Here is a 14,544-nt window from a genome sequence, read left to right as displayed (position 1 = left end):
CATGCTGGGCGGCTCTCTGAGTGTGCATGGGGCTCCCCTACATGGTGGACACCCCTGTGTGGCACGGCACTCCTTGTGCGCATCAGCACTGCACATGGGCCAGCTCCACACGGGTCAAGGAGGCCTGGGGTTTGAACCGCAGACCTCCCATGTGGTAGGCAGATGCCCTATCCTATCCATTGGGCCAAGCCTGCTTCCCATATTCTTGTACTTCAAACCTTACTTCTAGTACTTAATAAGTTGTATGACCTTTGGCGAAGCATTTAATCTCTTTGTTTTGTTTTTCTATCTGTAGAATGCCCGTAATAGTACATTTTCCGTAGGGTTATTATGAGGCTTAAATAAGATAATGCACGTAAAGCCCTAGCATAGAGCTTGCCACATAATAAATGCTCCCTAAATATTAGTGTGAAAAAAAACAGGCATGCCTGTGTGGGCGTGGGTGGGTGCATGTGGTGTGCCACGCAGTTTCTTGTTTGAAAGCAACAGAAATCTGGTTAACTTAAACAGGAAAGAATTTTACTGAAAGGCTACAAGGTAGCTTGCCAAACTGACAGAGGGTGGGAAAACCAGAGTCATGCCTTCCACCAAGACACACACAACAGGGAAGTCCCCCAATAGGAAGGGGATTAAGATTAGCAACAGTTACTACGGTGGATGTTATGTTTTGGGGGAGTAAGAATAGATTCTAGGGGTGTGAATTTGATGATGAAGGGTAGCAGGAGGAAAACCTCAAAGACATGAATGGGCACAGGCCCTATGGATAAAGCTGTAAAGGGTACGAATGGAACTTTCTGACAGTGCCTACACGAGCAAGGAAAATGAAAAGTGACATGAATGAAAGGCAGCATTTCTAAAACTATTTCCACTGAATAGCTTAACTGGCACCAGAGGAGAATGAGCTCTTATCTCTGAGAGGCATGAAGCAACAGCCCAAAGGGACCCACTAGAAAGCCAACATCTCTTTGAAGTGCCCTGTTTAGACTTAAAAGTTCTTGAGCTTTAATATTTGCTTCCACAGTATATGTTTGTTTGAAAATACAACAATGATTGAAGTCACCTATGAAGGAAATTATTTACTATTTCCCCCTTAAATCTTCAAGTAATATGGATGTTATCTTAGTTGCCTGTCTGCTACAATAAATACCACCCAATGAGTTGGCTTAAACAATGGGAATTTGTTCCACAGTGTGGGAGGCTCAAAGGCTTGCTTTCTCTTAAAGACTATGGCATTCTGGTGCTGGATTGTCAGCAGTCCTTGGGGGTCCTTGGCTTTCCTGCGACATGGCAGTGTCCTCTCTTTTCTCTTCCAGGCTTTACTGACTTCCTGCTTCCTGCTCTTGCTTGTGCCTTTTTTCCTGTGTCCAACTTCCTTTGCTTACGTGGACATCCGCCAGATTGGATTAAGGTCCACCCTCACTCGGCTTGGGCACATCTTCACTGAGAACATCTTCAAAGGTCGTAGTTACACACAGGTTCACAACCACAGGACCAGGGGCTGGGACCTGAACAAGCCTTTTGTGGGAATGTGGTTTGATCCCCAACAGATGATAAAGGAAAGTATAGTTTTATCCATGGGATTTTGCATATCCTTGCACAAAAACGGCCTTAAACTCTCCAGGGGGATATGTACTGTCAGGTTTTCATTCAACAAGTATGATTAAACACCTATTATGAGCCAGGTGCCAGGTGGAGAGAAGCAACCAATAATTTGGTGTGTCCCTTCCCTCAGGGAGTGATGGTCTATACTATACTTCAGTCTGTGAATAAAGACAATTCCTCCAAGGAGTTTTGCTCTAAGAAGAATGAGAGGAAGAGAGCAGTAGCCAGAAAGGAAAGCAGGGATCAAGAGAGGATTCTCTTTCTTTTCTTTTTTTAAAAGCAGTTTTATTGAGATATATTACCATACCATACAATTCATCCAAAGTGTACCATCAGTGGCTTTTAGTATAATCACAGTGTTGTGTATTCATCACCACAAAAATTTTTAAAGCAATTTCATTACTCTGAAAAGAAAAACTCCAAACCCCTTAGCAGTCACCTCTCAAGATGAATTTTAAGATGAGAAAAACAACATGTTTGTAGGTTGTTGGGAATGATCTTGTAGAGAGGAGAAAAGTGATAAAGAAAGAAGCGAGAATTTCTCTAGTAGTGAGAGGGATATAAGAAGAGAGTTGGTTTTAACTAGGGGAATAAGTAAATTCATCCGGAGAAATGAGAGAGAACAAAGAGAACACAAGCACAGACAGAGGTATTACATTTAAGTTAGTTCAAATTAAATAAAATTTAAAATTCACTTCCTCGATCACACGAATTACATTTAAGTGCTTAATAGCCACATGTGACATGTGGCCATAGCTAATCTATTGGACAGAGCAGAGCAGATATATTGCAGAGAGTTCTTTTGGGCAGGGTCTGACCATGGGGTAAGTGGCTGAGGTCGAGTGGAATACAAGGTCATTGGAGGAGAAGCCAGGGTGAGGTCGAAAGTGCTAAGACAGGGGTAATACTGCAGAGAGCGAAGGCGGGAGACAGGTGTGAACCAACTGTTCAAAAAGTGTTTTGAAAACTGCCTGGAGATGATGTGATCATCAAAGCTGGGTGATTTATGGAGGAGGCGAGGGAGTGTGATATAGAAGCAGCGAGGAGAAGCAGAGGAGCCCTCCCCACCCCCAGGCCCCTGGAGACCAGCCAGGCTCCGCTGCAGCCCCAAGCAGCATCCCCAGGAGAGAGCTAAGTTTCAGAGACAGGAAGGTGGAGGAAAGACTCACGAAAGAGATTGAGGAGAAAGAGGATTTTGCAGGTGATTGTTCTAGAGGGCAGGTGAAAGGGTTTGGGGAGATGGGGAGGGGTGGGAGATGAGGCTGGAGGAGGGGCTGGGTAGAGTCATGTGGGGAGGAGACTCAGGGACCACAGATGACTGGGAGTCCGGGCTTTGCGTGGGAACCGACATCAGTGAAGATAAGAGGCATGATGGGCTTTGTCTTTTTTTTTTCAAGATTTATTTTATTATTTATTTCTCTCTCCTTCCACCCACCCCTCCCTTGTCTGCTCTCTGTGTCTATTCCCTGTTTGTTCTTCTGTGTCCGCTTGCATTCTCTGCAGCACCGGGAATCTGTGTCTCTTTTCGTTGCATCATCTTGCTAGGTCAGCTCTCCATGTGTGCAGCGCCATTCCTGGGTGGGCTGTGCTTTTTTCACATGGTGGGCACTCGTTGCGCATGGGGCTCCCCTACGTGGGGAATACCCCTGCGAGGCACGGCACTCCTTGTGCGCGGCAGTGCCGTGCATGGGCCAGCTCACCATACGGGCCAGGAGGCCCTGGGTTTGAACCCTGGACCTCCCATATGGTGGGCAGATGCTCTATCAGTTGAGTCACATCCGCATCCCTGAGCTCGGTCTTGATGGTCATAAGGTTGATAGGGGTGTCAGGGGTCTTGACAGGAGCTAGGTGAGTTCTGAGCATCTCCCTGATGGCTACTGGGAAAGGCCTGGAGTTGGCAGAGGGCTGGTCTTACACTGGCCACTGCCAAATGGTGGCCTTGTTTAATCCCCACAACCATGAAGTGATACTGTTGTAGATGTTGAGAGAGGTTCAGTTATTTGCGTATAGAAAGGCCAGGACTCAGGAATGATTTTGAGAAGGAAAAATGGTTTATTGATGGCTGGCCGGACTCGGGAGCTTTCTGTTTTAAACCCGAGCCCTGAACAAGAATTTTGAGTTCCTTTTACACAGAGAGGAAGGGTTAAATTGTTCTTTGTTTCAGTGCTCAATAGGCTTTAATTAGCATATATCGTCCACATCCTAGGTAAGCTTTTAGCATGGACCTTATACATTCTAGATAAGCTTTTAGCACATTTGGTTTGCATTTTCCCTGAATATTTAAAGTTTATAGAGTTTGCATTGCTAAACTGTTTCCTGGGACTGGAGTCGTTGCCATGGTCACCAAGGGCAGGACTGTAGCCTCTTACTGTCCCACACCCACAAGTCATAGAGAGCTTAGGTTACCTACAAAGAGATGAATAGCCTCCCACCCATAGCCCACATCATTACTATTGGTATTCCCATTTTACAGAAGAAATAATATTAAAAAATAAATAGGACATTTTTAAAAAAAGAGGACCTGGTGAATGTAGGCAATTGTAGGTTGAATCTGGTCTTAATCACCAATAGGGAAGTTATGAACGGAAATCTGTTTGGGTGTGAGAGTAGAGAGGAAGAAGGGACTGGGAAGTTGATTCCCATTTAACAGGTTTAGAGTTGAAGGTGCAGGCAGGGGAGATTGACAAGTAAAAATGGGTTAAAGGCAGCCAGACATATACACTTAGGCTTGGCTTGGGTGTCAGAGCTGGAAAATTGGCAATCCCAGCCAGAGAGGATTTCTCAGCCCCAGATCTTACCCCAGGAAAAGGCTTACCATCACAGGGAAAAGGGAATTGTTTTCCAGGGGTGAGAAACAAGAAGAAATTAGAAGTGAATTTCAATTTAGGAACCTGATAAAATTCCAGCTGTTGCCTACAAACTACCCATACGGTAGATTTTCACTCACAGTGTTCTGAAGTTCTCTTTCTCAATTTTCATTGCCAAAGTCTTTTGCTTTTGAAATATTGCTTTAATAGTGACCTCTAGTGTTATAAATAGATCTCTGCTAACTGATGAGGCAGTCTAAAAAGGAAAATTTCCTTAACCTAAGAGCTATTGTGTGGATTCATATTGCCAGAAGGTACCTTAATAAATTATTCAGTCCCTCTTTCTGATTTTAGGAAGGATACACTTGAACAATTCCAGGTCATTTCTCTTCAAGGAAGATGTAATGGAGCTTGAGAAAGTTCAGACTGGCAACTAGAATAAACAAGGAGGAAAATGTACTTTCCTGTGAGAATAGATTTTTTTTTAAAAGCATTTACTACAAACTGGAAAGTCAATGTCTATGAAATACTAAAATAATAGAACAAACAAATCTCCAGGTATTAGATCTAAGAAGCATCCTTTGAAACCATGAAGAGGATGTTTTAACATAATGCTGACTACCTCTTTTGAGCATTTGCTTCATGCTAAACATGCTTACAACTCCCCATAATGTAGTGTTTTAGTTTTCTTGGCTGCTCAAGCAAATACCATGCAATGGGTGGGCTCAAACAATGGGGATTTAATGGCTCATGGCTTTGAGACCAGGGAAATGTCCAAATCAAGGCCTTATCAAGGCTTTGCTTTCTCTCTAAAGACTGGCTTTCTAGGATGGCTGCCATTGATCCTTGGCGCTGGGTTTCTCTGTCACATGGCAATGCACATGGTGGCCACTCCTGGCCTCTCCCTTCTCTTCCAGGTTCCACTGACCTTCAGCTTCTTGCTTCCTGTGGCTTTCTCTTCATCTGTCTGATTTTCATTCCACTTATAAAGGACTCCAGTAGTATGATTAAGACCCATCCTGATCCAGTTGGGCCACATCTTAATTGAAGCAACCTCATCAAAATGTCCTATTTACAATGGGTTCACGCCCACGGGAATGTATTACGTTTAAGAACATATTTTTATGGGGTACAAAGGTCCAAACCATCACATGTAGGAACCACTATTATTTCCCTTTTACAGATAAGAAAACTGAAGTATAACAATCATTTAATTTGCCAAGGTGATAAAACTGAAAGGGGGAAACATCAGGACTGGAACCCAGGCTGTGCGACTCCTACATATGTCCTGCTAACTTCTAGATGCTACAATCCTGTAATAAAAGTGAATACTAATTTAGATAGAAAGTAAACATAAACATTAAATTCGTTCAATAAAACGTTGGGTATGAACAATGCAGTTTGGGGGGAGGTTTAGAATGTCACGGGTGGGCAAATGCCTTTCTCTCAGACAGTTTCTCAGTCCTGGAAAATCCTCTGATCTGACCCAGTGTGCAAATTCTCACATCCTTATTGCTTATCAAATCTATGGACCTCCAGAGAAAATACCCCATGCAGACTGGGCATGTGTTTCAATTTTTAAAAATCTTCACCAGCAGAAAACTTCTTCATGTTTAATCTAAATCCCTCCTGAAGAGGCCCATTTTCTTTTATTCTATCATCAGTGAAGATGGAAAACAGCTGGACATATCCTCTCGAACTTCTATATGTGAACAGCCTTGTTAAGTCACTTTCCAGCAGTCTGTTCTTTCTGCCTTCAAGGTAATGGTCTGCCATCCTTTTGAAAATCTCCATAGGTCTTGTTGTATCTCTTGTGGCTTTAATGCATCTTCTGGGAGCATCTCCAATCTTAAAGAGAAGCTCGTGCTTATGAAATCAATAAATCACAAGCACTTCTTTTTTCATAATATTTATATAATGTTTCTAATTTTCAAAGTACTTTCATCTCCTTACCTTGCTTGGCTCTCACGTGCATGCCTGTTTTACAGATGAGAAAATGACACTCAAAGAAGTGAACTGACTTGCTGAAGGTCACAGAAGTGACTTGCTGAAGGTGAGAAAGTGATGGAAAAAATAAGATTGTCAAGAAATGAGAGTGCAAGGCATGTGATGACTCAAGAAAATCAGAAAGCATTTTTTAGAAGGCATGTAAAGGTTGAAAATAATCCTGTTGACTTTTTATGTTTGTTGTTTGGTAGGTATCAGCATTGGGTAATTTAAATATCTAGCAAACAAAACAAAGCAAAAGTATGACCTCTTTTTCCGGTCACCCTTGAGGCTTCTGTTTTCCTAACCAGAGCCCAGAGCCCAGGACTCAGCTTAGGTAGCTGCCAACGAGGTGCCACCTAATCATGGTTTTAGTGTGGACACCATTCTAACCTCTCCACATGTATTCATGTGTGCCATCTTCACAACAAATCTTGAGGTGGGTGTTACTGTTCTCTCTCTCATTTTACAGATGAGGAAACACATGCAAAGATGTCAAATCATTTGTTCAAGTTTATCCAGGTTGCCCTGGTAAACAGAAAGGTAAAATTTAAGGAAAAGTCATCTAAATTCTGCGACTCAGCAGTAAGTATTCATTACAGAGTCTGTTCCATTGTAATGCTGCACGGTAGACAGGACAAATATAATTCTGTTGACACGTGAGGAAATGGAATCTGAGAGGTTAAGTCACTTAGTGTTGGTCGCCCAGTTAGGCAGGGCTGATACCAGTTGGTATGTACACTACGGTTGTACCAGTTTAAAAAGTTAAATAGTTCTCTATAGGTTAGCAATCACTGCTGCTCCAAGCTCCCCAAGTACCGCCCACCACCCCCAGTGCCAGGACCCTTCCTCATGGCCCAGCAACTGCAAGAGTCCTCACTCTAGTGGTGATTGCACTCAGCCCTTTTAGGCTCCCCGGCGGGTACAGGAGATGCAGGGGAACATGGGTGGACTGGGGGGGGGGGCAAGGGGAAGAGGCAGCGGGCACAGGAGACTGGAAGGAGTGTGTGCCCAGGCACCAGTCTTTTGCACAGTTGTTTTTCACCCGTCCTTTCTGCATTATTGCCAAAAAGGCAGTATACTAGAGTTCAGAAACAGAAGAGAATATATCTTCTCCTTTGTTTCACATTGGCTGGAGAAACTCCAGGTGTGTGAGCAAATAACTCTGGTGTGGTGTTGCCCTGGGTGTATTTGGGAGAGAGTGGACTAGCATTTAAGGAGAGCCAGACGGTCACAAATGAAAACTAAGGAATTTCTCTCTTTTCTATTTGGGGAATATATGATGATATATATACAAGAAACTCTCCAATATAGCACTGGGCCCTTGCCTGGTGCTCTATAAATATTTGTGTACTTTCTTGACTGATTAAGCATATTATGTGAGTCGTTTTTTAAAAAAGAGCAGGGGAGTCTGCTTTAAGCCTTGAATTTAATAGGTGATTACTATAGCACAAGAGCAGACATGCAGGGGCCAGGGAGGGGTTACCAAATAAGGGAAGATTATTTCAGCAAAAAAAAAGAGTCTCTGAAATGGGCCAGTAGTTATAAATATCAATGGGAGATGCCTGGACACTGATGTAAGAAGATGAAATAGTAAAACCATGCAAGCAAGAAAGTCCCAACCATCTGTCCCATAGGATCTAAGCCCCCTCTTAATTAGAGGTGGAATGGGCATCATGGTCACAGAATTCTCAGGATTGGAGAATGGATGATGGACTAGTGGAGATTTAAGAGTTGTTCTACTCTAGACTTGTGATCCTAGCACTGGAAGAACTTTTATCATGGATGTGGAGGCAGTGGCCACTGGAGGTTCTGAGGGGAGGGAGAGGGAAAAATAGGGGTAATTTGGGGGCATTTTTGGGACTTGGGAATTATGATATTGCAATGACAGATAAGGCCATTGTATATCTTATAATAACTTGCAAAAATGTGTGGGAGAGTGTAAACTACAATGTAAATTATAATCATCACTTAGTAGCAATGCTTCAAGATGTGTTCATCAATTGTGGCAAATGTACCACACTAACGAAGGATGTTGTTGATGTGGGAAAATGTGGGAGGGCTAGGGAGCAGGGCAAATGGGAATCCCCTGTATTTTTTGTGTAACATTTAAGTAATCTCAGTTTCTTTAAAAAAAAAAAGTATATTAAAAAAGTAGAGAGAGTCTACACTTAGCATAAGGTATACTATGGATTTCCTTGACACAATACATTCCAAATATGATTCCATTTTATATTTATATCCAACTCTTCAGGAGTATAGACCTTTTGCATATTAAGTTGTACTTCTACTTTTTCCTGAGGCTGCTGTTGGTAGGCAAGATATTCCTACAGTACTTCTTTCTTGTCACCTACCTTCCCACTGTGCACCCTGAGATCAGGCAGGTGGAAAGACTGCAGCAGAGATGAGGAATGACTGCAGAGGGGGAAGCCATACCCAGACTGCATGTGGTCGTTCTGCACCAGACACACTGGTTTTTCTCTTCCCTGAGCCTTCTGAATGACCCATTGACTGGGATCTGAAAAAACTGAGTGAGACAGGGGCTTTTGCTTTTTTTAAATAAGATTTTTTATTATTTCTTTATTTCCCCCACACACACACACACACACTTCCCCCTGTTGTCTGCTCTCTGTGTCCATTTGCTGTGTGTTCTTCTGTGTCTGCTTGCATTCTTGTCAGGCAACATCAGGAATCTGTGTCTCTTTTTGTTGAGTCATCTTGCTGCATCAGTTCTCCATGTGTGTGGTGCCACTCCTGGGTGGGCTGCACTTTTTTCATGCAGGGCAGCTCTCCTTGTGGGCACTATCCTTGCATGTGTGGCTCTCCTACATGGGTGACATCCCTGTGTGGCACAGCACTCCTTGCATGCGGCAGCACTGCATGTGGGCCAGCTCACCACACGGGTCAGGAGGCCCTGGGTACCGAACACTGGACTTCCTATACGGTAGGTGGACATTCTGTCATTGAGCCACTTCCACTTCCTGGACTTTTGCTTTTGAATGACACAAAACCAGGACCTTCTTTCAGATAGAAACTCTCACCCAGCTTGTTTAAAAGAAGCAGCGAGTTCCTCTATCCAAGGAACTCCAAAGGGAGTGGCTTACAGTCCACTTATGGTTTATCTTCATTACCTACTTGATATTTCTTTTTTGCAATGGTTTTGGGGTTTCCCTCCTTATACACTTAAGGAGAAAAGGCAATAGTTACAGATGCCTGAATAGGAATTGTTTCTGTCACCTGCTTATGTTTAGAAAAGCACGTAATTGTCTTTTTTTTCCCTCCTCCTCCACCTCTCCCTCCCTGTTGTTTTTTGCTGCCAGTGTCCATTCGCTGTATTATTTTCTGTATCTACTTCTCTTTTTGTCTTCTTGTCTTTCTCCTCTAGGATTCACTGGGATTTAATCCTCAGGACCTCTGATGTGGAGAGAGGTTCACTTCAATTGTGCCACCTCAGTTCCTGGTCTCTGCTGTGCTTCACCTTGACTCTCCTCTTTGTCACTCTTCTGTTGCGTCATCATCTTGCTGCATGACTCACTTGCATGGGTACTGGCTTACTGCACAGGCATTCAGCTCACCACATGGGCACAGGCTCACTGCGTGGGTACTGGCTCACACCAGAGGCACTCGGCTCGCCACGCAGGCACTTACGTATGCACTCAGCTCACTGTGCAGGCACTGGCTTGCTCTGTGGGCACTTTTTCAGCACGTGGGCATTCACGTGGGCACTCGGTTCACAATGAGGGCACTTGGCTCACCACGCAGGCACTCGGCTTGCCACGCAGGCACTAGCTCACCATGTGGGTACATTTTCTCTCCTTTTTCGCTAGGAGGCCCCAGGGATTGAACCCTGTAGGGTAGGCAGAGGCCTTATCACTTGAGCCACAGCCACATCCCTTAATTGTCTTTTGATCTTTCTGGAGATTTCAAACATCTAGAAGGATCATAATCATCTTTGCATTTTAAATGTTGTTTGAATGACAACCAGAGGCCTTATTTCCCAATATCCAACAGAAGGTATTTAATATGTACATATGTAATATGTATGCTTGCTTTCTAATTGACACCCATGGAAAGTTAATCACATACTTCCATACATGGAAGGGAGGGGAGGAATATGCATATCTCTGGCTGATTCCAAATGAAATCATTTATCCACCTCCATGGAGATTTGTAGTCTAACTTGATATATCAGAACTGCCTGTGTCCTGCCTTCCAAGGATAACAGAAGTCCGAAAAAGATGAAAAACACTTAATTTCTTCTTGCGTACAATATATTAAATCCTTGGAAATGGCCTTTTCCCCCTCACCCCTCCCACAATCATGTCAGACTCTAATATATCACAGTGCAGTCAGATATAAGCATCCTTTTGGACTGAGCTGGCCAGTAAATTAACTTATGCTAAACGGCTGTCTGCCCATGACTGTCAACTCTATCATTCTTGTATACCCCCGTTCCCTTTCCCAGACATTTCATTTCACTGTGGATGACATTTCATTTCATTCTCAATGTCATTTCATCTCCTTGCAATGTATGGTTTTTTTTTTCAATGAAGAGGATACTCACTGACCCTTCTGAAACTGACAAAGACACTCGTGTGCCCTAACCAGGCTCAATAATACAACCCTGCTTGGCTTCCCTCTCAGTCTCTTCCAAGCTAATGTACACTTCAGAGACCTAGTCCAAAGATTTTTTAAAGAATTCTTGAAAGAGAGCACCTGTCCCATCTGTTCCTGAATCCCCAGTCTGGACATAAACCTTCATCATTAGAGCCATGAACTATCAGGGTCAAGCTGTCACGTGCAGTTCCTTAATGGAAAGTGATCAGAGGAGATATTCTGAGTACTTCCAGTGTGACCTTGGAGCTGGGCTGGTTTCAGAGTCAACTTAAGAAGTACATTTCACAACACTCGTGCAGCACTTACGGCAATACGAAAATATCCACATTCTTAGCATAGGAATTTCCAGAAGTCCTTTCTAAATACACAGAGCTCCAAGTTTTTCTACTCCTACCTCTTCAGTTCAGATCCAGAATAATTTTTTCATTTAATTATTCATTGAGGTCCTACAAAGTGCCAGGAATCTGTGAAATGCTGAGGATACAATGCTGAAGAAGGTGAGTGTGGCCTCATCCCTCACAGAAGTTATAACCCCTCTGAGGAGCTAGACTAAAACACATTAAGAAAAGGGGCCGGGAAGTACAGAGTGCCGTGGGAGCACACAGTTTTGCACTGGTAATAATGGCGCTAATAAAGCCCCTTTACAGGACTATGTTGTTTTATTTCACTGCTGTATGCCTCATGCCTAGAATGGTACACAGGGATACAGCAGTGCTACATAAATATGTGTTGAATGAATGAATGAATGAAATGACAATTAGGAAACCGTCTAACCCAGCACCTGACTCATGGTAGATGCTTCATTTTCCTCCTGAGGAGGGGAGGGAGGAGGGGGAGGGGGAAGGGTAAAAATAACATGAACCTGCCTTAAGTGGAGCCTTAGGTTTTAATGGTTTAGATTTGCGGGCAGGAATGGGAACTAGTTTCATGTACATTACTTAGAATAACTTTTGTACTTACATTTAAGTTGGTTAATGGTAAATTTACCATGAAACTGAATTACTGGAAAGTAAACTAAATGTTAGTTTTAGTGGAACGGTGATTTGCTCCTTCTTCAAACTCTTTTGAGCAGACAGAAGCTTGCGCCTTGTTAGTCAACTTGTCGCCGCTGTGACAAGGAACTAGAAGTAACATGAGCCATATTACTATCGAGCCACTCCTTAAAATGCTTAATATAAACTTCTAGCTCCCAAAATAATTTTTTTTAAACCTCAGTGCTCTTCTGGATTCTGTTTATTTCCTGCTTGATCCTTTCATCCAACCCCACCTCATATATCTCGCAGAAGTATGAGTTCAGTCCTGTCTAACTTTTTCTTGACTATCATTATTTTAATCTTTTAAAAAGTTTGTCTTGGGAAGCAGATGTGGCTCAACTGATAGAGTGTCCGTCTACCATATGGAGGGTCCAGGGTTCGATACCCAGGGCCTCATGGCCCGTGTGGTGAGCTGGCCCATGCGCAGTGCTGCTGCATGCAAGGAGTGCTATGCCACGCAGGGGTGCCCCTGCATAGGGGTGCTCCATGTGCAAGGAGCGCGCCCCTGTAAGGAAAGCCACCACATGTGAAAAAAGTGCAACCTGCCCAGGAGTGGCACTGCACGCATGGAGAGCTGACGCAGCAAGACGACGCAACCAAAAAAAAGCAACAGTTTCCTGGTGCTGCATGACAAGAATGCAAGCAGGCACAGAAGAACACATAGCGAATGGACACAGAGAGCAGACAATGGCGGGGAAGAGGAGAGAAATTTAAAAAATAAATAAATCTTTAAAAAAATAAAAATTAAATTAAAATTAAAAGTTTGTCTAATTATCACCATAGCCAATAAGTAGTGATTAGGACCCACAAGTGGCTAGAGATACAGAACAACCTGAAAACACAAAAAATTCTAGCTTTTCCTCCCTGGCTGCCTGAAGATCACCAGCCATCATGAATGACGCTGGAACTATCTGGACCAGGAAGTTCATGACCAACAGACTCCTTCAGTGGAAACAAATGGTCATTGATGTTCTTCACCCTGGGAAGGCAACAGTACCTAAGACAGAAATTCTGGAAAAACTGGCCAAAATGTACAAGACTGCGCCTGATGTTATCTTTGTATTTGAATTCAGAACCCATTTTGGTGGTGGCAAGACAACTGGCTTTGGCATGATTCCTTGGATTATGCAAAGAAAAATGAACCCAAACATTAACTTGCAAGACATGACCTGCAAAAGAAGAAAAAGACCTCAAGAAAACAGTGAAAAGAATGCAAGAACAGAATGAAGAAAGGCAAGGGGACTGCAAAGGCCAATGTTGGTGCTGGCAAAGAGGAGGAGTAAAGATTCTTCAGTGATTTGATTGGTGATTGTGCAGGTTTTTCACCAGAGGATTAATTAAAGTATAAAGACTTTTTAAAAAAATTCTAAAAGCTAAGTGATTGAATTAGCTGGAAAAATACCAAAAATTCTATCAGACTCACTCATTTAGGATATCTAGGCATAAGACCTGAATCTTGGAGGTGAAATAGCAAGGTGACAGTTCAGTCCAGAGGCTTTGTAAAGACTGGACACATACTTGGAGTAAAGGGCATTTTCTCATTGGAACAGTAGGTGATCAAGGGGGAAGGGAGGAAGTTTTGTTACGATGCACATAATCCCTAGATGAATAATGGACCCATCTTCTGTAGTCTACATTTGGGAATACTATAAATGCATACTATTATTTCTTCCGTATAAAAGCCAAAGGAAAAAAAACATATATTTTAAAAACATTTGGGAATTTTTAAAAAATACCTGTTCATTCCAGCCTCTGTTTCTTTGCCAGGTTTTCTGCATCTGAATTTATTACCCCTGCATTTTACCTGTCCAGGTCTAGACCCTTTTCATGAAGCCTTCCTTGAACTACAGCAGCATACACCAACCTCTTCTCTGAACTCCCGGAATTCTTTTGTCACGCTGACTTTAAACTTAGCATATTAATGGATTTTATCATCCAGTGTATTTATCATGTCTTCCCATCTAGTTGGTAAAATCCAAGACAGAGAACAGCTCTTTAATCCCTCTATATCCTTCCTCAGTACCTAACACAATGCATAGGCAGAGAAGGCCCTCAATATAGTATTCTCCTCTTATGTGACAGTTCTTAAGTCAGTTCAGAAATGGATCAATCAATAATGATGATTATGAAATTGAATCACTATTAACTCTGAGAAGAGAAAACATGTCATTGCTTGGAGGTTAGGTTGGGATTTATAATCTTCAGTTTTTAATTTTTGCTTCTGATGCTTTACTAGATGACAATATCAGAGAATGTCACAATGAACGAGTCCTGGTTAAGGAGATTCAGCCTGGTACTAATTCCAGACTCTGTATTTCTATTGAGCACAAGACCTCAGATAAATGAGTTCTATTTGTTAATTGGCAAGAGAAGTTAATTCCTTGTAAAAATACATGAGTAAGCTGTTAAAAATAATGTGCAAAGAAGAAAGCTAAAAATAATGTGCAAAAGACTAAATTCCTTTAACTTGTATGCAATATAGCTATTTCAAATACAAG

At 42.6% G+C, this 14,544-nt stretch overlaps 1 protein-coding gene and 1 pseudogene across 1 annotated transcript in view; one reads left to right on the top strand and one right to left on the bottom strand.

The window, feature by feature from the left end:
- Positions 1-14,544, bottom strand: part of TIGD4 (tigger transposable element derived 4) — a 60,425-nt gene that overhangs the window by 24,486 nt on the left and 21,395 nt on the right. The gene's annotated exons all lie outside the window — the stretch shown is intronic.
- On the top strand, positions 12,938-13,273 carry LOC139436933 (small ribosomal subunit protein eS24 pseudogene; annotated as a pseudogene).

The sequence above is a fragment of the Dasypus novemcinctus genome, chromosome 1 (genome assembly GCF_030445035.2).
Source record: "Dasypus novemcinctus isolate mDasNov1 chromosome 1, mDasNov1.1.hap2, whole genome shotgun sequence".
Lineage (NCBI taxonomy): Eukaryota > Metazoa > Chordata > Mammalia > Cingulata > Dasypodidae > Dasypus > Dasypus novemcinctus.
This window is presented reverse-complemented; position numbering and strand designations above follow the sequence as displayed.